The sequence below is a fragment of the Trachypithecus francoisi genome, unplaced genomic scaffold, assembly GCF_009764315.1.
Source record: "Trachypithecus francoisi isolate TF-2019V2 unplaced genomic scaffold, Tfra_2.0 Lachesis_group0, whole genome shotgun sequence".
In the NCBI taxonomy this organism is placed as follows: Eukaryota; Metazoa; Chordata; class Mammalia; order Primates; family Cercopithecidae; genus Trachypithecus; species Trachypithecus francoisi.
In genome coordinates this window covers 27,678,509-27,703,644 of record NW_022681453.1, presented here as the reverse complement: position 1 = coordinate 27,703,644, position 25,136 = coordinate 27,678,509, and the positions used below count along the sequence as shown (strand labels likewise).

Here is a 25,136-nt window from a genome sequence, read left to right as displayed (position 1 = left end):
TACAGCCTGACTTGCCTTTTAACCATTCTCCTCTACTGCCCCTCATGGAGGCCATCTCCCAGGAAAGGATGTTCTTAACAACTAGGGCACTTTCATCCCAAATTGTAAACCAGTGACTGCTATACAATTATGTGTGTGTGTAAGTAAATTATTGATGGGGACTCTCAAGCTCACAGCTCTCTTGAAAAGGGTTTAGTCTCAAAGGGTTTCTATAGTTTTCTTTAGGTAGTAAGCTCCCTGGGGCTAGGAATCAGGTTATTTCATGTATCACTATCTATTCAGCACCTAGCATGCACCCAGTACTTTGTAGGTTTAATCGCCATGTGTTAAATGAATAAATGAATGTGTAGGGCTTTGGTATAATCCGAGAGAAAAGTCATGATTATAAAACATGGCCCTTACTCTGTTGACCTCTACAGAGTAAGGGCCATGGGGTGTCAGAGATGGGTTAAAGAGGCCAAAAGTCACTGGGCACAGTGGCTCATGCCTGTAATCCCAGCACTTTGGGAGGCTGAGGCGGGTGGATCACAAGGCCAGGAGATCGAGACCATCCTGGCCAACATGGTGAAACCCCATCTCTACTGAAATACAAAAAAATTAGCCGGGCATGGTGGCGCATACCTGTAGTCCCAGCTACTCAGGAGGCTGAGGCAGGGGAATCACTTGAACCCAGGAGGCGGTGGTTGCAGTGAACTGAGATCATGCCACTGCACTCCAGCCTGGCAACAGAGCAAGACTCCATTAAAAAAAAAAAAAAAAAAAAAAGGCCAAAGGTCTATACGCAAGGTTGCAAGGTGAGGCTCAGCCAGGGGCCTGGGCAAGTCGGACCCTCTGCCCCTCTGCAACCATGGGAAACACAGAGGGGATGATACCCAGAGTTTGGGGGAGGTCAAAACAATATTAAGAGAGCCAAGCATATCAGTGCTGGCTTCATGGAGAAGGCAATGTCAGAACCGTGACCAGATTTAATGAGGAGACAGAGGTGGTATTCTTTCTAAGCAGAAGAAGTGGTCTAAATAAAGACCAAAGGTGGAAAATTACAGGGCAAGAACAGGAACTAGCATGGTTGTTTGTCAGTAAGCAAGGGTGTGTAGAAGGAAATAGGATGGGAAGTTTCAGTGGCACTGCAGTCCAGCTTGAATCCTACACAAAGGATGGTGGGGTTTACTCCATAGAAAGATATTCTCCAGATTGGGGATCACACGTGTTACCCACTGGTGTACATGCATGGTACAAGGTGGTACAGAGACAGCCTACCTATCAGTTACCCTTCAATTTTTGATGAAGCCAAGGATAAAGTCTCAGTTGATGCAGGTCTATCTATAACAACTAATCCATGATAATTATACTAGTCAGGGTCTCCACAGGAGACATATGACCTATCAAAGCAGGATATTTCAAGGAGGGTGACAATCAGCTAAGTACAGGTACAGGGGAACGACAAGGGCAACACACTGACCCAGGGCTAGTAAAGGCAGAGCTGTCACCATTTCCAGGCTTGAAGGGACAAGGGGAGGGTTTAAGAACAAGCCATCTTCAAATGAGCAGCAATCTTTGGTCAGGGTGTGGTGACCCTGCAGGAGGGAGCCAGGGAACAAAGCCCTGGACCCATCGCTTCCCTCCTTCCTAGACCCTGCTGGGCTCCCATAGGCCGAGGCCAACTGGAAACCAGAAAGTGAGGGAACTCACTGACCTGTCCTCAGGCTCAGCCTCCTGGGCAGAGGGCAAGAAGAAGAGAGAAAAATGGATCTGGAGGGACAAACAGATAGTCACTGAATCATCACCCACCTTTGTAAACACAGAGAAATCAGGCCTCAGGTTCTGAGCCTCAGGCAATACTATCTTGCTGGAAGGTAATACTTTTGTTTTCATTGCATTTATTTTTATAGTGAGTTTCTATTATGATAGATGGTACTGGTTTTCCATTTACTTAGAGATAAAGTTTCCTTTTAGAATACATTTAAGATTTTTTTTAAGTGAGCCTATTTAAAGATAAATATGAAGTAAACCACAGCACAGATGGAAAGGGAAAATAGCAAAGATAATGGAGGTGGTATGACTAATGCTTGGGAAAGCCTCATATAAAAAAGGGAGGTATGGACAGGTTTTGAGCGGGAGAGCGATAGGATCGAGGCTCTGCTCTGGGAAGCTAAATGTAGCTGCAGCATATACAATAGACAGCAGGGAGATGGGAGGTAGGGAGGCGAGAGATGGGAGGGTGGGGCTGGAGAGGTGGGGACACAGGGGAGAGGATAGCAGGAGAAAGAGTAGAATCAACAATATTTAGTCATTCATTGCATGGAGGGTAAGCAAGATGCAAAGCAAAAGATAATAACTGCTGCCCAAATTGCCTTTAAAAACATCTATTTCCAGGAATATTAGAACTGATGGAGGAAATAATGTGACAGCAATCCAGGCCTGCTAGCAGGTAGAGTGCTTATGTCGTTCATCTCCTGCGAGGCCATCCATGATGAAAGGAAAACACAAACATTTATCTAATGTATGCCTATGCCTGATGTTTCTCCAGACAGCTAGGTTTGTTTTTCAGATTTGTAGCAGAAAAATTGGGAAGGTCAACCAGGCTTGGCATGGAACACCAGGAGGGCAATTTTCATGCCTTGGATCAGTACCATAGAGGAGTTTTTATAATGTTTTTACAGTATACAGATACTCTGGATATTTATTTAGAGCTCTGAAATAAGTCAGGAGATCTATTTCCTGAAAAGCTATTTAGTTAGAAAAATGAAGTCAAATAGACATAAGTGTCACATAAAAATAATTTGCAACTAGAGGTTAGAAAGAGTAAGAGCGTAACAAGATTGAAACAAATCTTTGGCCCAGTAAGGATTCTGAAGCTAGTTGCTCGCCTTATCTTGGACTTAAAAAAAATTTACATACACACACAAAAAATGAATTTCTAGACCATGCCTCACTTGTACGAAAATTACTTTCAATTAAATGCTCAAGTTCTGTTCCTTGAGAGTTTTAACTAGCATGCTTTCAAATGAACCAGTGATTCACAGGCACTGAGGGAAGGAAGAGACGGATCCGATGATCAAGTCCGTCCCAGAAGATATCCAGGCAAGTGTTCCCTGCAGTTTATTTTCAATCACTTTGTTCAGTTCTGGTTTAAAATGACTCCAGCAATGGGACTCTTCATCAATCTAAGAGGCCCATGAGAGTCCTTTCTCAGTCTAAGAGTCCTCATTTTAGAAAAAATATTCTGATATGAAGTCTTGTTGTACCACTTGCCTCTCCCAGTGGAACCCCTCTTTTTCCCTGCATTTAGGCCCTTCAACCCCTCCAATTGTCAGAAGTGGCAGTATCTTTTCTCATCAGTTACTTCTTTCCTTCCCCTTCATCGTTTTTTATTCTTTTTCATCTGAAGATTTCTGTGCTTTTGTCTGCTTCTCTGTGATAGTTCCCTATCAGCACAGGAGCTGACAGCTCTGACAAGGCTACATTTCAGTGGAGGCCCCCAAAGCATGGCTATGTGGTCTCATGGCCTTCAGCTCCAGTCCAGAATGATAATTCTAGAACCGTGAGCATTTCAGACCTGGCTAATCCCCTGAGTGACCAGATACTTGCCTGGTGGCCAGGGCCTGCCATGTAATCTGCCCATCCAATGCTCAATAAAGAGTTGGGGGTCAATGTGGTAGAGGTCCCTACCTCTCCAAGATAAAGAAGACAGTGAAAAGGTGGCTGTGTATTTTTGCACATTCAGAAGCACAAAAAAGAATGCAGAATCAGGAATCATCCAATTCCACACGTAACCACTCAGCCTCTGGATCTCAATTTCCACATTTGCTAAAAGAAGAAGCTGGGCTACATGACATCTCAGGGCAATTTATGCATTAAGACTCTAGAGGATGGTTCCAATGTGAAGAAGTAACAGCAGTACCTTCTGCCAGATTTAGGTGTCCAGTGAAAACACAAGATGCCCAGTTAAATCTGAATTTCAGAGAAATGAATGTCACAGTATAAGTATACCTGCAATATGTGGGACATACTTATCCTAAAGAATGACTGTTTATTGGAGACCCAAATTTAGACAAATGTCCTGTTTTTCTCTGGCAATCCTACCCTCCCTTCCACCATCAAATTGTCTCGGTGGATGGATGGCGTCTAGGCAGCTGAGTGGTTGTCTGATCCTCATAACCTCTTACCCCATTGTCCTAATATAGCTTCCAAGGCTTGGCTGAAGCTTGTCAGGTATTTCCAAATGCGTGCATGCTTAATTGCTTCTCAACGCTCCTTAGCAGTCCAAATATGATCAAATGAGTGAAAATATTTTGAGAGGTATAAAGTTCTATACATGTGCATTGTTAATATTAATCACAAAAGCCTGCACTAAAATGTGAAGACAAAGGTGATAATAAGTGTGCAGTTCCTAGACTGCAGTTCTGTACAACTAAAAACCAGTCTTTGTTTTGAGATTCTAGCACTCTCCACAACAGGCCCCCACATCTCAGCTGTAACAGCAATAAAACCACTCCTTTACTTGTTGACTATTTCCTGGGTGCCAGGCATTGTGCTGGGAACTTTACATGCATTATATCACTTAATAATTAAACACTGACTCCTATCAAAATGAAACTATCATTTTACAGATGAAAAGATAGGCCTAAGAGGCAAAGTGACTTATTTGAGTTCACACAGCCCATCTAACAGAATAGAATGGCCACAAGAGGATTTTCACAGACCCTGACAAACTGATTTTAAAATTTACATCTGAAAGCAAAGGCCCAAATATACCAAGAAACTCACAAGAGAAAAACAAGCCAGGAGACTTGCCTCAGCAGGTAACAGGTCTTATTTTAAAGCTATAATAATTAAGACAGTGTGGTATTTGGAAAGAGGCAAACAAAGAGACAAATGGAACAGAAGACAGAGTCTGAAAACACACCCGTGCCTGTTGTGGAAACCTGACTCACGACAGGGCTACGTGCAGAACTGTGGACCAAGGAGGAGCAATTCAACAGTGTGTTCAGCAGTGTGTTATCCATACAGATAGTTGAAATTAAAGCTTTCCTCAAACGATACCCAAAGTTCAAGTCCATATGGATCAAGACTGTAAGCATAAAAGACGAAACTTTCAAACTTCTGGACAAAAGACAACACTTTCATCACCTCAGTGTAGAGAAGGTTTTAAGCACAAGGCAAAAAAGCACTAAGAAAGATTAATCAAATGGGGCTATGTTCAAGTGAAGCACTCCTGCACATAAAAAGAAGCCACAAAAAAGTGAAAACACAAGCTACAATTTAGAAGAAAATCTAATTGTCAAAGGAGAAGCCTCCAGATATGTGTTGATCAGTACAGTCGCCATGTGGCTGGTGAGCAACTGCAATGTGACTGGCACACAGTGACTGTCATAACATACACATTTAATTTCAAATACTTCATTAATAATTTTATATTGATAATTTCAGGGACATTTGGAAAATGTTTAGTGACATAAAATAATGAATTATTAAAACCAGTTTTATCAGTTTCTTTTTACTTTTTTTAATGTAGCTACTAGGAAATTTTAAATTATGTGTGGCTTGTATTATAGTTCTGTTGGACAGCAAGGATCTCGAATATGTGAATAGCTCCTATTAGTGAATAACAAAGAATAAAAAACAATATAAGAAAAAAGGAGTGACTCATGCCTGTAATCCTAGCACTTTGGGAGGCTGAGACGGGTGGATCACAAGGTCAGGAGTTTGAGATCATCCTGCCTACACAGTGAAACCTCATCTCTACTAAAAACACAAAAAAAACAGCCAGGCGTGGTGGCAGGCGCCTGTAGTCCCAGCTACTCAGGAGGCTGAGGCAGTAGAATGGTGTGAACCTGGGAGGCAGAGCTTGCAGTGAGCTGAGATTGCGCCACTGCACTCCAGCCTGGGTGACAGAGTGAGACTCAGTCTCAAAAAAAAAAAAAAAAAAAGAAAAGATAAAAGGAAAAAGTTAATGGAAAGGCTTTCTACAGAAAGAGAAACATTCAACATGAGAAGGTGCTCAAGCTTATGACCAATTTAAACTATTTGCAAACTAACATTGTAATAAAATATCCTTTGTACCATCAGTTAGTAAACCATAAGAAATCCAACAATATCCAATATTGGTAATAGTATGAAGCAATGGGAACTCTCACTCACTGCTGGTGGGAGTGAAAATTGGTACAAGCACTTCAGGAAACAATTTGGCATTGGGTAGTAACACTGAACATATATACAACCTGTGAGCTGGCAAGCTCACTCCTAGATATCTACCTGAGAGAACTCTTGCACATGTGTGACACAAGACATGCACAGCACTGCTGAAAACTGGAAATGACCCTGGTTTCCACCAGCAATAGTGTGGGTAACCCAACTGTGGTATATTTATATGATGAAAAGCTATACAGAATGTTAAAGAATGAACTGGTCCTACACACAGCTCTACAATTTTAGAACTATGTAGAGATATGTATCTCCTAAAACAAAATGACTACAGAAAATTCAGAGGGACTCCTTGCTGGGAGGGAGAGAGGCAGCATGCCTGAGGAAGGATTTCAGAACAGAATCCCTGGGAACAGAATGCATGGATCATGTTCTAGTTCTTAAACTGGGTGGTGGGTCCACAGGTGCTTGTATTTTTTTTTTTTTAATCTGATTTTAAGTTCTGGGATACATGTGTTAGGACGTGCAGGTTTGTTACATAGGTAAATGATTTTTTCTAAATTAAACTGTAAATATAAACTGTAAATGCTTGTTTTAAAGTATATTTCACAACTTAAAGAGTTTAAAAAACAAAAACAAAACTGTGTTGTATATTTGTGATATTACATTCCAGCAGAAAAGTTGCCTTTCATTTGTCTTTTAACAATGGCATCTCTCAGTGCTGGTCTGTCTACTACAACTGGACTCTTTCTTCTCATATCCCATCAGACGAGATCTCTAGATTCATATATCACATCTACATATATACACACTCACAATATAAACAGCATACTTGGAAAAACAATACAAGGGGGCTTGCTGTTCTTGTGCCTTGACTCATCTCACTTTCCCCGAGGACAGCAGAGACCTAAGGGAAGCAGGGCCCCATTTCCATGTGGTCGCTGAGCTTAGAAGCCCTGTGGAGTGTGTGATGTGGAGGAGCTCAGTGTCTTGTCTTCACTCTCCAATGTCCTCAGTCCAGTCCTCTTTGTCTTCCCTATTTGAGCTTTTGTCAGAGTTAATGAGCAGTAATTGGAGACACCCTTGAAAAAGAAGTGCAGCCACTTGCCCATCGTCTTAGAGAAGTACAAGAAAATAAAAGGGCACAGACTTACTGACATATGCTTGGAGTGGCCAGGTTCCCATAGATAGATGCTTCTGTGGCTCTCAACCCATACTGAGACAAGGCATCAGAAAAATAAGTTCGATCAGTCTGATAACTGGACCTACATCCTGGGTCCAAACATAATTATACTTCTTTAAAAGGGGTCAAACCATTCTAGAGGATATTTTCCCCAAGTTGTATTTATCCCTTCCCCTTAAAAATGCCAAATTGAATCTCCCAGTGGAAACGTTCTGAGTATCAAGTCTGCTCATCTTTCATAGATTAGAACAAAAATAAACCTATATTGCGCTCTCACGTTCATTGTAGCATTATTCACAATAGCCAAGACATGGAACCAACCAAGGGTCTATCAGCAGATGAATGGATAAAGAAAATACGGTACATTTACACAACTGAATACGATTCAGCCTTTGAAAAGGAAAACCTGCCATTGGGAACAAGGGTGAACCTGGAGGACCTTATGCTAAGTGAAATAAGCCAGGCACAGAAAGGCAAATGCTGCCTGATCTACTCATATGTAGAAACTTAAAAAAATAAAATAAAATAAAAAGAACTCATGGTAACAGAGTAGAATTGTGGTTACTAGGGACTAGAGTGAGAGGAAAGGGGAGATGTTGGTCAAAAAGTATGAACTTTCACTTACAAGTTATAAGCATGAGGACTATAGTTAATAATAATGTATATTTGAAATTTGCTGAGAGTAGATCTCAAATGTTCTAACCACACACACACACACAAATGGCAGCTATGAGAGGTAATAGATATGTTAATTAGCTTGATTGTGGTAATCATTTTACAATGTATATCAAAACATCACATTAAATATCATAAATTATACCATTTTATTTGCTAATATCTCAATAAAAGTGGGAAAAAATAAGCCTGTATTAGTTTCCTGGGGTTTGTGTACTTATTTTTTTTTAATTCTGGTACCTGCAGCACTTGCGAGCCATCTTTGTCTTAAAATTATTATTGACTCCACCTGAGGGCACCTGAGGGTTTTTCTTGAGCAAAATTACTCTTAGCAAACCAAGCTTGTGGGGGGGTCTGCTAATCTCATCGATCCTACGCAGCCTCCCCACAAGACCCTGGGCTCTGTTTTCTCTGGGTGAGCCCCAACTCCAGGACATGATGAATCAATACACAAACCGTTACTCTCACCGTGGAGCGGAACAATTACTAAAATCTATTTGCCAGTAAATGTGCCTTGTCTTGTAAATCATTGGGTCGTTAACCTTAACAATTGCAATGTGCCGTCTCTATCCAATTCAATTAAAGCACAGACCAAGGTAATACTTAAGAATACATTTCAGGCAAAGGAATATACTATTATAGTATAATATCCTCATAAATTAAACAATACATTTGTTCCCCTTCTTGGAAAAGGAACACTGCCTGACAAACACAGGACAGAGAAGAAACAAAGGTAATGATTCTAATTAATAACTCAAGGGGACTAGACAGGAGATGAGAACAAAAATTTGAAGACAGGGCCGGGCGCGGTGGCTCAAGCCTGTAATCCCAGCACTTTGGGAGGCCGAGACGGGCGGATCACGAGGTCAGGAGATCGAGACCATCCTGGCTAACACGGTGAAACCCCGTCTCTACTAAAAATACAAAAAATTAGCCGGGCGTGGTGGCGGGCGCCTGTAGTCCCAGCTACTCGGGAGCTGAGGCAGGAGAACGGCGTGAACCGGGAGGCGGAGCTTGCAGTGAGCTGAGATCCGGCCACTGCACTCCAGCCTGGGCGGCAGAGCAGACTCCGTCTCAAAAAAAAAAAAAAAAAAATTTGAAGACAGAAGCAAGTCACCCACAGCCACCACTCCCTCCCTCCAGCACTGCCGCAGAATTTCTGCTTGGAGCACATGGTGCACTTAGACCCTTAGTGGCTTGAGCTTGTGAAATGGAGACGCCTGGATTGTAACACAGGGCAAAAACAGTCCACTGCTTATTCCCAGTCTGACACTGCTGTAGCTAAAAACTTTGACGCCCACAGGTAGAAACCTCTAGGGTCCTGGCACTGATTCTCTACAGTCAGGGAGGAGTCCCTCTATTTCACATGCATTTTGATAGCAAGTCAAGGAAAGCTCCCCTTGGAGTGTCCTCTGTTTCTGTTTTCTGTTTTCTGTTTTAGGGGTAGGTAGAGAGTAAGCAAGATAACATGACAACAGGGAACATGTTTCAAGATTATGTGTCTACTTGGTTTTCTCTGGGCAAAACTCTGTCATGAGATTAGACAATGCAACCTGTGTATTCCTGTTCTTCCCAAGGGGCTCAAAATGAAGTTGCTCTTCCAGCTTCTTCCTCCCAGAATTCCTCCCACCTAGGCCACTTTCTAACCAGCTACTAACCAGCACATTTTCATTCATAAGATGTATTCGTTACCCATTGCTATCATAGCAAATGGCTACAAACTTAGTGGCTAAAAACATCACAAACATTATCCTTTTGTTGTTGTTTTCTTTTTTTGAGACGGAGTCTCGCTCTGTCGTCCAGGCTGGAGTGTAGTGGCGCGATCTCGGCTCACTGCAAGCTCCGCCTCCCGGGTTCACGCCATTCTCCTGCTTCAGCCTCCTGAGTAGCTGGGACTACAGGCGCCCGCCGCCACGCCCGGCTAATGTTTTTTGTATTTTTAGTAGAGACGGCGTTTCACCGTATTAGCCAGGGTGGTCTCGATCTGCTGACCTCGTGATCTGCCCGACTCGGCCTCCCAAAGTGCTGGGATTACAGGCGTGAGCTACCGCGCCGGGCCACATTATCTAAAAGTTCTATAGGGAAGAGGCACAACGGAGGTCTCACTAGACTAAAATTAACATGTTAGCAGGGCTGTCTGCACTCATTTCTGGAGGCTCTAGAGGAGACCCTGTTCCCTTGCTCATTCATGTTGCTGGCAGAATTCAGTTCCTCTTAATTTTAGGGCTGAACTCCTTGTTTCCTCGCTGTCAGCTGCAGGCTATTCCAAGCTGCTAGAGGCCATCTATATTTCAAAGCTCCTGGCCCCTACTTCTGAAAACCAGCCACAGACAGCCGAATCCCTCTCATGGCTCAAATCTCTCCTGCCTCTCCTTACCTGAAGGCCTCTCTCTAAATTTAACCAGGGAAGATTTTCTGCCTTCAAGGTTTATCTGATTAGATTGGGTCCACCTAGATAATCCAGGCTTATCTCCTCCACTTTCAGACCCATAACCTTAACCATATCTGCAAAATGTCCTTTGCCCTGTAGGTAACATCGTCCTAGGTCCCAGGGTTTAGGGTATGGCATCTTTTTTGGGGGGTCTGGGGGAAAGGGAGTGGAATTACCCAGCCTACCACATAAGAACAGTGCTCATACTAGATGGGTCACTGCTAAAGATGGAAGAACCAGGGAAACCTGGCTATCGCCTTCCTTTCCTTTCCTTTCCTATCTCCTTCCCAACACTTCCATTCTCTACATTGAGAGCAAAGTTTGGCACTCACCGTATTCCCATTTTCAGAAAGATGGCCTGGTTGCAAGACTGCCCTCGCTGGCCACTAAAAGCAGGCTGTGTCTACTTGGTTTTCTCTGAGCAAAACTTTTTTTCAGCATCTACCCAGCATCCCAAGCGTTCGTCTACATATGGCTCACCTGAGGGAACACGTTTTCATTCAGAATCTGGTTCTGATGTCCTGCTGTTAGAAACTGAGTTCACCTGGTAGTCAACAAACTGGGTGAAGGCTAGGAAGCTCCATGCCACCTGGCACCCAGCAGGCCAGGAGCAATTCAGGTATGAGTGGTCCAAGAGGGACCTCGGACTTCAGCCTTGGCAAGTAACCCTTGATCCAGAGGCTCTCCAGACCCCCTCTTCTTCTTCCTTTGTGGCCACAAGAGACTCCTTTCTTCATAGCAGCTAGGTCTGTTGTTTCTAGCCCAACACTTCCCCGAGGAAGGCCTTAAGGCAAAGTTCTCCAAGATGCCATATTATATAGTCATGAAAACCACTCCCTTTGGGGTCAGCTGAAGGTTGTGTGATCTTGGGCAATTTCCTCCTTGAGGCCCCAGTTTCCTCATCTATCAGATGGGAGTAATAATAGTAATTACCCCAAAGGCAGTTACAAGGGTTCCCAGAGATGCTTTCTGCAAGGCTCTAAACACAGTGTTAAAGCATAAGCCCAGGGAAGATGAGGCATTTGGGGATCATTGGCATCATTATGATTCCATATTTCCCCTCTAGCTCTGTGCCCTGGCAAGCAGGTTGGCCCCTCTAAATGCTGGTTCACTCTCCCCAGTTAAAAGAAAAGAGGAAGACCTTTACCTATTTCAGGGGGTAAGATGGGAATTACATTAAGGCCCCAGTGGTTTGCTTCATTGCCAAAACCTGGGGAGACACAGCAGGCGAGATTATAGAATTTGCGGAAATGATATGTTCATTATGTTTATAATATGAGTTGTTATAGATCAAAGAAAGGTTAATAAACTTTTTCTGTAAAGGGCCCAGTAGTAAATATTGTTGACTTTGAGGAACATACATTCTTTCTCACAACCTCCCAACTCTGCCGTTGTAATGGGAAAACAGCCATAAATGATACATCATAAATGGCTGTAGCTGTGTTTTCTTAAAACCTTATTTACAAAAGCAGGTAGTAGGCTGGATTTGGCCATGTGCCATAGTTTGCTAACTCCTGTTTTAGACCAGCATCTAGAAAATTCCAGTTTAGTTCTACTGATAGAATTCCTATTCTGCCCCATCTTTCATTGTTTTTTGTTTGTTTTACTATCCTAACCATCCTAAAAAGTACATTTCTGTGTGTGTGTTTTGTTTTTGTTTTGAGATAAAATCTCACTCTGTCACCCAGGCTGGAGTGCAGTGGCATGATCTTGGCTCACTGCAGCCTCTGTCTCCTGGGTTCACGTGATTCTCCTGCCTCAGCCTCCCAAGTAGCTGGGACTACAGGTGCCCACCACCAAGTCTGGCTAATTTTTTTGTATTTTTAGTAGAGACAGGGTTTCACCATGCTGGCCAGGCTGGTCTCAAACTCTGACCTCAAGTGATCCTCCCACCTCTGTCTCCCAAAGTGCTGGGATTACAGGAGTGAGCCACTGTGCCCTGCCTAAAAGCACATTTCAGTAAATGTTTGGCCAGGTGTGGCAGCTCATGCCTGTAATCCCAGCCCTTTGAGAGGATGAGGTATGTGGATCACTTGAGATCAGATGTGCACGACCAGTCTTGCCAACATTGTGAATCCCTATCTCTACTAAAAATATAAAAATTAGGAGGTGTGATGGCACATCCCTGTAATCCCAGCTACTCGGGAGGCTGAGGCAGGAGAATTGCTTTAACCCAAGAGACAGAGGTTGCAGTAAGCCAAGATCATGCCACTGCACTCCAGTCTTGGGCAACAGAGCAAGATACTGTCTAAAATAAAATAAAATAAAATAAAATAATGTTTTTATATATGGGCACACATTGAAAATTGAAACTGAAATTCATGCAAATGCTTGGGACACATTCTAAAACCCACAAAATAAGTTGATACTAAAGGATTAGGTTATTTTTTAATAATAATTTTTCTTTGGAGGAATCTGAAAGCTATAGAGCTGTGTGATTTTAGACAAGTTACTTAACTTCTCTGACTTTCAGTTACCTCATCAGTTAAATACAAGATTCTTGTGGTACCTGTTTTGTAAGCATTAAAAGAAGTAAGCATATAAAGTACTTAGCCCAATGCCTGATGCATAGAAAACACAGAATCATCACCATCTTTATTGCCTGTTGCCATACAGAGACCATCTAGGAATCAGAAGGGTTTATTACTTTTAATTAAACAAAATAAGTCAACATCCATAGAGAGAGCACTGCCTGAGGAAACTGCCCAGGTTTATTCTGACTAGGAGAGTAGGCCTGGGGAATTCTGTGTTCTGAAAAATAGTCTCAAGGTTAAAAGTGATTCAGTAAAGCAATAATATGACTTACCAGTTGGAGGCCAATGGGTCTACCAGTTGGGTTAGGCTTAATTAACATACTATCTAAACAGTTTTCATTTGAATGCATTTGAGCCACAACCTCTCAGTAACCACAGCTCATTGCTGCCTTGATGGAAAGGAGCTACACACTATTTTTATTTCTGGCTCTGAGGGCTTTTGAGCATCTGACCTCTGGCCTAAACTTTTGATGCTGGGTTTTACTATTACAAACCCAGCTTCTTATGTCATGATCTCATTGCCATCAATACATATGGAGGAAGAGTCCTTACCTTTTCAAACACGTATGTCTAGTTCCCAGAACAAATGTCATCGAAGGCTGCCAATAAATGAGGTGATGAGACAGGTTAACTGCAAAATGAGATGTTTGCTTCCTTCCTTGCTGGCAGCTGCCAGACCTCGTATATAAAAGCTGTTTGAGACTATTTACACACACACAGAGAAAATTCTCATTTAGAAGCACTCTTTCATATTGAGAATTACTGCTAACTTCCATTATTGAGGACCCAGTATTCTTTGAGGACGTACAGGAGCTTATGAGAGAAATCTAGATGCAAAGGGTGAGGCTGCTCTATGTTGTGGGGTAACCTGACTTGGGGAATAGCTCTGATGAGAGCAGAAGGTTTTCTCTTCCATGATCAAGGTTAGACAAAAAAGCAAATGGCAGAGGTCAAGCTGGCTGAGATTGTGGAGGAATGTTCCTACGTTAAGATTTGTTGCACATTGCTCATGAACCACAGTAAGGTTGGGCATGTGGCACAACCAGTCTAGGCACAGCCAGCGGGAGGAAGCCCTGGCTGATGCTTGCTCAGGATCTCCTTGTAGCTTGACTTGGCCCTGGTCTTCTAGTGTGTGAGTACTTAACAGGCATTTGTGTCCTGGAAGTCACAGAGCTGGCATTTGATGAATTCATTCCACTCAAACTGCAGAGTCAAGAGAATAGTAACATTGGGAATAACATTCTTCATATGAGCAAGGAGTAATAAGTGACATTTTAACAACATAAATCAGATCATATCACCTTCTGCTCCAAAACCTCTAATGTCTTTCGTTCTACCTAAAGTAAAACCACACTCCGCTGAGGTCTGCAAAACCCTGCAGGACCTGGCCGGCCCTTATCTGGCTGTTTTTCCAGTCTCATCTTTTTTGTTTTTTGTGTTTTTTGAGACAGAGTTTCACTCTTGTTGACCAGGCAGTGGCACGATCTCGGCTTACTGCAACCTCCGCCTCCCAGGCTCAAGCGATTCTCTTGACTCAGCCTCCCAAGTAACTGAGATTAGAGGTGTGCACCACCGCACCCGGCTAATTTTGTATTTTTAGTAGAGACAGGGTTTCGTTACTTTGACCAGGCTGGTCTCAAACTCCCGACCTCAGGTGATCTGCCTGCTTTGGCCTCCCAAAGTGCTGGGATTATAGGCATGAGCCACCATGCCCAGTTTTTTGTTTTTTTAATAACAGTCTTATTGAGATACAATTTACATGCTATCCAATTCACCAATTTAAAGCATTCAATTCAATTGGTTTTAGTATGTACACAGAGTTATGGAATCACCATCACAATTAATTTTGATACATTTCTATCACCCTAAAAGAAACGCTGTACCTATCAGCATGCACTCCTCATTTCCTCAAATCTCACAGACCTTGACTAATCTGTTTTCAGTCTCTATAGACTTGCCTATTGTGGACATTTCATATAAATGGAATTATACGTTAGTCTTTTGTGGCTGACTTCTTTCACTTAGTGTCATGTTTTCAAGGTTCAGCCATGTTTTAATAAATATCAATACTTCCTACTGTTCCATGGTGTGGATACACCATGTTTTTTCTCTCCATGCACAAGCTGATGGACATGTGAGTTGTTTCCCCCTGTTGGCAATTATTAACAATGCTGCTAGAAACTTTTGTGAACAAGTTTTTGTGTGGATGTTTTCATTCCTCTGGAGTGTAAACCTAGAAGGGAAATTGCTAGGTCATATGGTAACTCTATGCTTAACTTTTTGAAGAAGCTTCAGGCTGTTTTTCCAAAGTGGCTGCACCATTTTATACGCCCATCAGCAGTGTAGGAGGGTTCCGATTTCTTCACACTCTCATCTTCATTTTGCTTTTCGGTTATAACCATCCTATTTGGTGTGAAATGCCAAATCATGGCATCATGGCTTTGATTTCTATTTCCAATACCTAATGATGTTGAGCATTTTTTAATGTTCTGATTGGCCATTTGTAAATCATCTTCCTTGGATAAACATCTAATCAGATCTTTTGCCCATATTTAAATTGAGTTATTTATCTTGTTATCATTAAGTAATAAAAGTTCTTTATAAATTCTAAATACATATTCTTTACCAGATATATGATTTGAAAATGTCTCTTCCATTCTGTGGGCTGTCTTTTCAGTTTCTTGATATAATAATATCATTTGAACATGAATATTTTTAATTTTTATGAAGTCTGATTTATCTATACAGATGCATATTGGAAGTCTCAGAGGGGAACAGATTATGGGGAAGAAAGAATGTTTGAAGAATAATGGCTGAAAAATTCTCTAGATTGATGAAAAACATGAATCTATTCATCCAAGATACTCAATGAACTCTAAGTAGGATAAAGTAGAAGAGATTCACACCACAAAGAAAGACAGGCAGAGAATGATTAGCCACAGACACACGGAGAACATATAAAAATGGGGGCAGAGACTGGAGTGATAGGGCCACAAGCCAAACAATGCCAAGAAATTCTGAGCAGCCACTGGAAGCTAGAAGAGGCCAGGAATAGATTCTCCCTCAGAGCCTCCAAGGAGCACACCCTGCTGACACCTTGATTTCAGACCTCTGGCCTCCAGAAGGGCATTAGTTCCTTCTCATGCTGCTATAAAGGACTGCCTGAGACTAGGTAATTTATAAAGGAAAGAGGTTCAATTGACTTACAGTTGTGTATAGCTGGGGAGGCCTCAGGAAACTTACAATCATGGCTGAAAGGGAAGTAAACACGGCCTTCTTCACATGATGGCAGGAAAGAAAAGTGCTGTGTAAAAGGGGGGAAAGCCCTTTATAAAACCATCAGATCTCATGAGAACTCACTCACTATCTTGAGAACAGTATGGAGGTAACTGCCGCCATGATTCAATTACCTCCTACCAGGTCCTTCCCATGACACGTAGGGATTAGGGAACTGCAATTCAAGATGAGATTTGGGTGGGAACACAGAGCCAAACCATATCAAGAAGCCAGTGAGAATAAAACTACATCTTTTAAGCCAAAGTTGTGGTAATTTGTCATTGTAACCCTAGGAAATATAGCATTCTTAGCTTTAACATCCATACATTTTTTTTCAAATAAAGTTAGTTCATCTGCAGAGAAATCCTGAGCTCTTTCCTTATGACCTGCCTCTCCTCTTGGGCAAATGTTTTGAGACCTTTGCCCAGAGCTGGGGGCAGGGACTGTGGTCCACTTCTTCCAGAGCAGCACCTTGGCTTTATGAGAAGGGCACTGGACTGGGGTGATGGCTTCTGGTATTTTGGGCATGAAACTTCTCTCCTGGCATGGAACTTCTGCCCCATAAGCAAGCTAGGTGAAAGGTAATCAGCCCCAGTCTTCTCAGGCTGCCACACTTGAAGTAGCACCTCTGTCCTATGAGTGGGGGATGAGTGGAGAAAGGGAGCTGGGGCATCTTGGCAATATTTGCCTGGAAGGTAGTCCCTGCACTACAGAGCTGAGGGGCGTGGGCGGGGAGGAAGGAAGGGGAGGGTAGGTCCTGGCTCAAGTGCCACAGACTCTTATTTAGTAGATTTTCTCAAATACCTCCTTATTTGCTGTGTATCCTTAGTACAATTTTCAGAGGATTTCAATGGTTGGTTTTTGTTATTTACAATAATTTTCACCAATTATTACTATTTTGCCAGGGAGAGGGTCTATGGTGCTCCTCACACCACATTCTGGAAGTCAGCACCTGCTCCCCGCCCTCATCACAGGCCTCTCGGCTCCTCCTCCTCCCTGCTCATGGCTAAGGATCATACTTTCCAGGCTTATTCCTGCCATGGGATCTTTGCACTGGCTGTTCCCTCAGCCTGGAGACTTCTTTTCCCTTGAAGTAGACACTGTTGGATGCTTACTCACATGCTTTTTCCAGCCTGATCCTTCCAGGCAAAGTTTCTTCTCATGAGTCAGGGGAAATCCTGATTAGAGCAGGAGTCTGCAAACTATGGCCCTAGGGACAAACCTGGCATATTATATTTTTAAATGCATTTTTTTAAATCCAAAAGAATAATATCTTGTGCATGAAAATGATATGAATTGCAAATTTTAGTATCCATAAATAAAGCTTTATTGGAACACAATTATGCCTATTTATTTACTTTGTGTCTCTGGCTGATTTCACACTGCAACAGCAGAAATGAGTAGTGGTGCCACATGTATCTTTCTTTGTACATACATTTTCAAAAATGAAACATGTAAAATCTCATTATTGATCAGCATTAATATATGAACAGTTGCAATCTATTTTTGATGACAGGAAAATAACTTTGACCCCCCAATTAGATAAAAAGTTAGGACCAGGTACGGTGGCTTATGCCAGTAATCCCAGCACTTTGGGAGGCTGAGAGGAGCAGATCACCTAAAGTCAGGAGTTCAAGACAGGAGTTAAAGACCAGCCTTGCCAACATGGTGAGAGCCCGTCTCTACTAAAAATACAAAAATTAGCCAGGTGTGGTGGCATGCACCTGTAATCCCAGCTACTCAGGAGGCTGAGGCATGAGAATCACTTGAACCCAGGAGGCAGACGTTGCAGTGAGCCAAGATCATGCCATTGGACTCCAGCCCATTGTGACAGAGTAAGACTTTGTCTCAAAAAAAAAATAATAAAATAAAATGTTAGAACACTTTTACCTCCAATTAAGCAAAATTTTACTTTCCTAATTTAAAAAAAAAAATGCTATTCCCTCCAAAAGAAACTCATTCTTCTTAATAGGCCCGCATTTAAAAAATTATATTCAACTATTCTATTTTGAATTTCATCAATAAAAACTTTGTGGAAATCTATTTTCTCTCTTATTATTTAAGTACCTACATAATACCTTCAATTTTGTCTCTTGACCCGTGAAGTCTAAAATATTTCCTATCTAACAATCTACAGAAAAAGCTTGCCAATCATGGTGATTCTCTTCTCTTGCTTGTGATTTTAAAGGTAGGTGTTTGGCCCAGTTCTGACCAATGAGATGTGAGAGTCAATGTGCTGGACACTTCTGGAAATTCTCCCCTCTTCCTCTGGATGCTGTTTCAGATGGGATGTTGGCAACTATAACAGCCATGAGGGAAGCCGGGCTGAGGCCTGGCTACAGGCTGCAGGGTACCCTACAGATGGGCAGGCAGAAAGATGGAAGAAACTGTGTCCCTGTGCTGTGGATAGGCCCTGAGTTAGACAACCCTGAAACCTTCCCACCTTAGGACTTCCTGTCATGTGAGACAATAAATGTTATTATCATTTAAATTATTTGAATCGAGAGTTTTCTGATGCTTGTTGTCCAAAGCATTGAAATCACCTCACAACATCTCATGGCTCCTTCTCATCATAGAGGGTCATGTAAATGTCCCCTCCGCTGAGGAGCCTTCCCTGCTTCCACTAAGGAAATAGTCTGTGACACCCCACCCGCACCCCCTTAGTTACTCTCACTAGCACGCATCACTATCTGTAATTCTCTTACTAGGCGGTTTCCCCTTGCTCAAGCATAAGCTTCCTGAGATCAGGGCTTTTTCTCACGCACCTGTTACCCCAGGGCTTAGAACACAGTCAGACACCAAGTAATGCTTCATAGACATTTATGGAATAATAAAATACTACTAATATTTAACTGTTATTTAGTCACATTATTAATTATTGTATTATTAATATGAATATTTATTATAAAATTGAATTATTAGTAATTTATTACTAACAAAATATTAAAATTAATGATGAAGATTGCTAAAAGACATTAATACTTACTTCTAATAAATATGTATAGTGTTTATTATTCAAGCTAACATTTTTATATGTGTTCCGTGCATGCCATACTCAGTGCCTGAGCTTATTATACATCCCTCAATTAACCCTTATAATTAATTATAATTATGAGTATTAGGTAGGTATTATTGTCATTACAGAAGACTATCAAAGTTCATTTTCTTTTAAGCAATATATACTACCAGTACAAGCTATGGCAATACAATAATAATGATAATAACAATATATATACTTAAAGACCAGCAAACTTAAATTGGACTCATTGTTTTGCACCCGTGACCTTTCTAGTGGGAAACGACACTGAACTGCAGTATTTCTGTCCCAGTCCTCAGCCTCGCCTCCCTGCAGGAGGAACGTCTAGCCAGAAGACAAGGAGGGAGCATGCTCCCCAGGGGGCATTTCAGACCCAATTTTCCTCTGCAGATAATGATGGTTATAGCATCTGGCATCTGACTTGAGGCCTGCCCTTTCCTCCTGAAGGACACCCCGTGGTGACAGACAGTAATTGTCCAGCTCCTCTCAGGGTCCTAGAGTTATGCAGAGAGGCTACGGCAAATCTCATGTTCTCTTTGATAACTTCTATAAGAGCCGGCCAATTACCGTCTTCCCCAAGCCCACTTCTGAGATGCTGGTTGACTTCATTCCCGCCCCCTCCCACCCCCAAGACTCCCCACCCTTTCAGGCAAAAATGTTATGTTCTGGTTTCCAGATGATCTCTGCTTTAAATTGAATAATTTTCTATAACAATATCTCCCTGTGCCAAATTCCTGCTGATGTCTTAAAAAGGGCGTATATGTAAGAAGTAATGAGCATTTCTCTAGGTCAATAACCTTTGTCATTCTTTTTTCAATTTATTTTTTATTTTACATTATATATATATACATATATATATGTATATATATATACACACACACACACACACACACACACACATGCATGTTTTTTTTTTTTTTTTTTTTTTTTTTTTTGAGACGGAGTCTGGCTCTGTTACCCGGGCTGGAGTGCAGTGGCCGGATCTCAGCTCACTGTAAGCTCCGCCTCCTGGGTTCCCGCCATTCTCTTGCCTCAGCCTCCGGAGTAGCTGGGACTACAGGCGCCCGCCACCTCGCCCGGCTAGTTTTTTGTATTTTTTTAGTAGAGACGGGGTTTCACCGTGTTAGCCAGGATGGTTTCGATCGCCTGACCTCGTGATCCGCCCGTCTCGGCCTCCCAAAGTGCTGGGATTACAGGCTTGAGCCACCGCGCCCGGCCTTTTTTTTTTTTTAAGGTAGAGTCTTGCTCAGTCACCCAGGCTGAAGTGCAGTGGCGTGGTCTCGGCTCACTGCAACTTCTGCCTCCCTGGTTCAAGCGATTCTCATGTCTCAGCCTCCAGAGTAGCTGGGATTACAGGCATGCACCACTATGTCTGGCTAATTTTTGTATTTTTAGTAGAAATTAGGTTTTTCCATGTCGGCCAGGCTGGTCTCGAACTCCTGACCTCAGGTGATCTGCCCGACTCAGCCTCCCAAAGTGTTGGGATTACAGGCATAAGCCACTGCCCCCGGCCCCTGCCTTCGTCATTCTAACATCAGTTTTCATAGCAACAATGTTTATCTTTTTATTTATAGCAAATTTGAAGGATGTAGTTGGGATGATCTAATCTAAAATATATGCTTTGTGGGCTCTGTGGCATCCCCAAAATTTACTGCAGGCATTCCTGGAACTCTTCAAAGAGATGAGGGGAGGGGACTTATACTTTGGTCCAAAGCTGTCCAATAGAATGCTCTGTGATGATGGAAATGTTCCATATTTGTACTGAATAATACAGTACCCACTAGCCATTTGTAGCTATGAGCCATGGAAAAGTGGCTGGTGTGACTGAGGAAGCAGAATTTTAATTTAATTAAATTTTACAGTCACATATGGCTGGTGGCTACCACAGTGGACAGCACAGATCTGAGGATGCCAATTGATGACAGAGTTGCTTCATGATCACAGCTGTGCTCCTGGGAGTGAAGCAGCAGTGAGGACACTTAATCATCTTCCTCTGCAACCTCTAGAAACCAGCCAGTAGTTATTAATGATAAAAATAACAATGCACTGTACATGAAGCTTTCATCCCAGCTCACTTTAATCTTCACAAAAATCCTCTTAGGTCCTATCCCAAATTTAGAGACCGAACAGTCATACTGCTCGACCGAAGACACAGAGATCTTTGGCTCAAGGTCCTGTGTATGTTCTGCTATGCACTGCTTGGTTGTTTTCTAATTTTACAAAGATTCTATAAGCAAGATTGTCCCAGTTAAAGATCAGACAGCTGCCACCTAACCAGAAAGCAGGAAAAGTGTAGCTCAGCTTAGCTACAAGGGCTCTGCTAGTGGGTAAGAGAAGAGAGGGTGAGAAGGGAGGGCAGATGAGATGTACAGAGCCTGGAAGACATGATTAGATGCAGACCACCACCACTGACTGTGCTGGGCGCTGGCCACAGGGCTTTGGATTCATCCCATTGTGTGAGGGCGGTATTATTTTCCCATTTTCCAAATGAGAAAAAGCAGTGCTCTGAGAGTTAACACAAAGCCTGCTAAGATTTGTTCAACTTATGCAATGGACAAGATTCTAGCTCATGTGCTTCCAGCACTCCAGACAGCCCCTACCCAAATGAATGGCCAAAGCCAGATCAAACCTAGAACAGAAACAAAAAAGCAGTGGAGTCGAGGTCTTTGTCAGGATGACCAGAGAAAGGCTAGTGCTGTCTATGATGCTCCTAAAATTCTCTCACACACCCTCTTCTTGCAAGCTGAGGCCAGAGTTTCAGGCCTCACAGAAGTTAATTCTTCTTTGTGTTCTGGGACAAGTGGTCCCAGGATGCTGGATGCGTGGGAGAGAGACCAGCACAGCCTCCATGTGACTGGTGGTTCAGAACTGCTCTACTGGAAATGATATTGCAGAGAAAGATGAGTCTGGTGTTTAAGACCTGGGATCATAGAGTCCCCAGACCAGAAGGATGACAATCTAGCCCACGCACACCTCCTATCCCCATAGGATTGTATCTAGACTAGGGGCCATTAACCTGTCCCCCCTGAGATTGCTCTCAGGGCCAAGGCTTTAGGAAGGAAGAAGGGAAAGAAAAAAGGGTAGACAAAGAATAAAGGGAGGAGCCTGATGAGGAAGGGAGAAATAGGTGGCAACTGCCCCCACAGGAGCTCCCGTGGGCCCAGGAGGCCCTGACAACACCCAACACTGGTACTCACAGTAGGAACTCACAGGTATCATCCTGCTGAGGCCTCCAGACCTTGTGACCACTCCTGCAACATTCCCAGCTCCACCTCTGGCTCTAGCTACACTGGCTAAGTTCTTTGTTTCTGGTCAGTCTCAGTTTAAATTCTGCCTCTCCTAAGAAACCTTCCCTGATCCCCATTTTGATTTCTGTGCACCTGTTCTTTCCTCCCTTGGCTACTTCCTCCCTACCTACTTATCTGTCTTTTTCCTCCTGTGGGCTCCAGGAGGACAAGGTACCTGAATCAAGGGAGCCTCCTGTGTCTACCATACAGTAATGATGTTAATGATAACACCAACAAGAATTAACATTCCTTGAGTAATTACTATGTGTCAAACATGGTTCTAAGCACTTTATGTGTATTAGTTAATTTCATTTTTATAAGAAGCCCATGACATAAGTGATATTGTTATCTTCATTCTGCAGAGGAGAAATATGAAGCACAGAAAGGTAAGCAAACTTGCTTAAGGCACACAGCTAGTAGGCGGAAGAGCTACAATTTGAACCCAGGCAGTTTGATTTCAAACTCTTACCATGAATCACTTTGCTAAGTTTCTCAATATGCTATGAGTGCCCACATGTGTCAGCCTATTCATTTCCTCACTGGTTTTGTGGTTTTATTGTGTAAATCATCCATCTTACTTAAACCACGATAGAATGTCTCCGCGAGACCAGATAAAAATATCTGTAGCTCTGTCCGCCAACACTCCAAATGTCATTGAAGAAATAGCAAGGAATCTAATGTGTTGTTTGCATAGGCTGTGATATGTTAATTAATAAGTATTTCAAATATTTCATATGTCATGTGCACATTCCCCTTTAGTAAATTTAGATATAGGATTGAAGAAATTTCTAGAGTGTGTTTGGGGACAATCTGTGGTCTGTAAAGGCACGGTTCTGGGTGAGACACAAGCAGGAACTGTGAGAATGACTACAGGCAAAGGACGCCGTCTCCCTGCAATAAAGGCAATGTGGTCACCTGAATGCCTTAAACTCTGGTGTTGTTTGGTTCACTGAATGAAAGTAAGTAAACATTTTAGTCAATCCTGATTCTGAAATAGGCAGGAAACTCATCACACATGCCATCTCAGCAGCAAAGCCCACTCAAGCTGGCTTAAGTAAGCAGAGGGTGATGTGAGAATACACTGAGAACCTCATGAACCCCAGCAGCAGAGGCTCTGATGGGTTCCGGATTGTAGAACCTGGTTCATTCTAGAAACTACCTACCTGGAGTCCACACAACTTTTTGTTGCTGTTTATGTTTGGCACATATATGTTCAGGGAAAATGAGTGTGACTTGGACAGGCTGGATACCCAGCCCTGGTGAGTGGGGGCATGAGGGACAGTAGGCAAATAATATGTTCATGTCCTAATCCCTGGACCTATGAATACATTAGGCGACACAGCACAGGGAATCAGCTTGCAGATGGAATTGAAATTGGTAATTGGTTGACTTTATTATCCTGGATTATGCATTTGGGCCCAATGTAATCACAAGTGTCCTTAAAAATGGAAGAGAAAGACAGGAGCGTCGATCCAAGGGAGATGTGACTGTGGAAGAAAGGCATGTAGACATGCGACATTGCTGTCTTCAAAAATGGAGGAGGGTGCTGTGAGCCCAGGAAAACGCAGGCAGATGCTAGAAGCCAGAAAGAGTAAGAAACGACCTCCAGAAAGGAAGGTAGCCCTACCAACACCTTCATTTTAGCACAGTGAGACTCTCTCACATCAGACTCCAAGACTATGACATAATAAATGTCTGTGGTTTTAAACCACAAAGTTTCAGATAATGTGTTTCAGCAGCCGTAGGAAACCAACACAGGGGATGGGGAGGCAAAGAGATCTGGAGGTGGTCCTGTCTGGGGATGGTTTTAACCCTCATTGCTCACTCCTTCGTGTGTGAGTATGACTGGAGAGATCCAGGTGTGTGCGTCTCTCAAGCATCCTTCTAGGCCTCTTTGAGGGCATTTCTCACAACTTAACTGCAAAATACAAAGGTAAGTGTGCTGCATTTCCTGACACAGGTTGAGCCCTCTAAATGACAAAGACAAAACCAAAACAACAAAGCCTCTGCTTCTGATTTAAATAGCTGAAGTTCTTCAGGCCTAAAGTGCCCAGAAAAATAGCTTTTCTTCTTTTTCATCTTGCCTAATGGTCAGATTTTGAAAAAAACTAAGAGTGATGGCTAATGGCAGAATCCCTTTTCTCTCTTCCGTCTTCATCCTGGGGTCAGTGAGATTGGATGTGGGTAAGCAAAGGCTTACGGACATGGGAGGACGGAGCTCAGGGATGACCCTCACCAGCCTGGCCAAGGGCTTGGAGAAAACATTCAGGTGATTTTCTTTAATAGGTGCAGTTTAAACATGAAGACAGACTGAATGGAAGAGAGAGTTTACTGCTCTCTGACCTTGGCTGTGTGTTTTTCTTCATCTCCTGTCAAGTTCAGCACCAAGAACAAACAATCACCGATCAGCTGGAACATGAGAATGCAAAGGCCAGGTGACAATGAGGTAACTCCGAGGTGAGACCGAATTGAATCCTAGAAAATGCAGCTTCTCTGTAACTGCCCAGGGGGAGATGGACTTGTGTCCAGAGAGTTTTAAAGTCATATGGAAGGACCAAGCTGTGGGAAC

General features: G+C 42.7%; 1 long non-coding RNA gene across 1 annotated transcript; it reads left to right on the top strand.

Annotated features, from left to right (window-relative positions):
• Window positions 1-1,473: 1,473 nt before the first annotated feature.
• Window positions 1,474-3,090, top strand: LOC117076417. The gene is made up of 3 exons (XR_004434364.1): window positions 1,474-1,853; window positions 2,374-2,428; window positions 3,014-3,090. It is a non-coding gene; the product is annotated as an uncharacterized LOC117076417 (long non-coding RNA).
• The last annotated feature ends 22,046 nt before the right edge of the window (window positions 3,091-25,136 follow it).